This window comes from Motacilla alba, chromosome 4 (assembly GCF_015832195.1).
Source record: "Motacilla alba alba isolate MOTALB_02 chromosome 4, Motacilla_alba_V1.0_pri, whole genome shotgun sequence".
Lineage (NCBI taxonomy): Eukaryota > Metazoa > Chordata > Aves > Passeriformes > Motacillidae > Motacilla > Motacilla alba.
The window spans coordinates 59,907,141-59,909,786 of record NC_052019.1 but is presented as its reverse complement, the minus strand read 5'-3'; positions in this window follow the sequence as shown (position 1 = coordinate 59,909,786).

Genomic DNA, 2,646 nt, shown 5'->3' with positions numbered 1-2,646 from the left:
AGAAATCCCAGAGAAAGCACTGCTGCACTATTGTTGTTCTTTTTTTCAATAGCATTTTCTCTCAGTTTCAGCATTTGTTGCTGTGCAAAGTTTTGTATAAAACCAAGGGACAAGAAGCAAAGTTCCAAAGGACAGCAAATGTGATTTTATCACTAATATAAACTTGGAAATATCGTATTCATATGACACAAAATGCTAAAAAGCATAAGCCTTCTCTATTGTTCGAAACATTAAATGGAAAGACTTTATTGAAGTAGCCCCCATGTGAGGTATCATCTCTTAGAGCTTGTATAACCACTGTATCGTGTTCTCTGGCCACTTTGACAACAGTGCAGCTGTGCACCCAGGCCTAATCTGGATCAGATTTACCAGGCAAGACAGACACATGCAGATCTTGTAATAAATACTGTGGGGCTGTCGCTTAAAAAAAACCCTTCCAAAACAAAAATAAAAACCAACCAACCAAACAAAAAAATCCAGAGATGGAGTTTTTATTTCATTTTCTGCTCCCTTTGCACCAGTAGATAGCATGCAAGTCTTAAAAGAGTCAAGATAAATGGCTAAATTATAGGACTAGTTCTATTAGTACAAACTCTGTAGATTTCAGGGTTCTTTTATTGACCTGTGCTTAGGGCAGAAGCCATAGTTTTTATTTGGTTTACTAGTACTGGATGCCATTTTTCAGACCAAATGCCCTGTTACTTGATGTTGGAAACTTAACCTCTGCCAAAAAATCACACTGTTCGATTTTATCTCACAAGGCAAAAACACTTCAATATCTTTTGTAAATACTTGTTTGGCACAGAAGGTGAAAGGGCAAGCCAGCAGACAGTTTACTGTCTAAAACAATAAAGTCTTCGGACAGGCTGAAGTGGACACTATGCATGGTTCCCTTCTTGCTGACAAGATTTCACCATCACTTTTTTCACATTTTTTATGTAGGCTGAATTTCAAGGAAGGTTTGTACATTGCCAGAACAGACCTGTTGTAAAGTATTTTGTTGCTCTCCACCACAGAAAAAAAAGAAAAAAAAAGAAAAAAAAAAAGAAAAAAAAAAAAAAAAAAGAAAACTCACCCCACTAAAAAAAAATCTAAAAAAACAAAAACACCTGTCAAGAACATTCCTTAAAAAAAAAAACTCTAGCCCCTCAAATCCCCAAATACAACCCCATTCCTATAGCTTTGAAAGCAATTTCATGGCACATTTTATTCCTCTACAACCACCCTCTTAAATTATAGTTCAGACTTCCAGTTTCATTTTCAGAAGTTAGAACTATAACCATTACTTACCTACAAAAAAAGAATATTATTGTTCTTGTCCCTTTATAATTCTGCCAAAAATTCAGGAGAATCTGGCTTTGTCCTAAACTTAATCCCACATTCCCTTTGCCTCAGCGTTCAGAGACAAAACAGTCCTCTGGGATAGCAGAGCCTACATAAACAGGTGTCCCTGCCAATGGCCAGCTGTTCCAAATTCTCTCATTTTTCAAAGGAACAATTTTTCAGAAAGCAGCCAAGTTCACATTTGCATTGCTCTCCACTGGTGTAATTATTTATATCATGTTATATCGGAAACAACTGTCTCTCAAACCATCACAGCTTTTTTTTATTATTATTATTCTTAATTTGCATGGTGAAAATTAAAAGATTTGATGCAATAGAATATGAAGCCTTTAGAGCTTTCCAGTGCTTTTGTTGAAGTAGTTCACACAGTAATTCACACTCTCCTTTGAAATAGATTTTGGCTTCACTTGTGGCAGCTGGTTGAAAAAAAAAAACCCTGAAAATTCACAAATGCCTGCCAGATTGAAGTATCAAGATGATAGGATACCTTGTCATTGGTAGTTTGATAAAATCATCATGAGAACTCCATTCTTATTTAATATGTATCTGCCTTTACAGCTGCATAAATATCCTTTTATGTATACCCTGTGAATTCACAGCAAGAGGAGTCCAAGAAGATCCCGCACTTGTCTGAGGAAAAGTAAACACTTGAAAACTAAAGAAAATTATTTAAGCCGAAGCTTTAACAGATACACTCTTCCATATAAAAACAGGGGTTTAGAGCTTGAATAGAATGTTCAGAAATAAGGTGTGATTGAAAATACAAAAATAACCTTTGGAAGTTGCATTCTTTTCTGTTTACAGGCTGTCCCCTCTTGCCCTGAAAGGGGTCCAGGTATAGGACAGGTGCAGTTGACAACTGAGGGAACACTTTGTGCAAGTCCATTACTCTGCAGAGCAGCATTTTTTGCCTTTAACTTGGATCCTGACAATTTTTCCAGGGCATGGTTCATGTAAAACAATCCTGGAATATTAAATTTCACAGTTCCTAGGTGGATTCCTGACATGCAGGCTAACAAAAACCTTAAAGCTGGGGGCAAACCTGGTGCCCTGGGCCATGACTCTCCAAACATCTCACGTCCATGTAGAGCAACCATTGGGGAACTCCCTCAGAGAAATGAACATATAGCTTCCAGCACATGTTTTTCTCTCAATGTATGTCATCCATACATCAAGAGGATATCACTGACAACACAAGAGATTAACTACATCAAATATTGACTGTAAAAACCAAGGCCTCATGAGGTAATACTCAAGTCAGCAAGCAGGCACTTGAATAGCAGGTAGACGGATGTTGCAGGT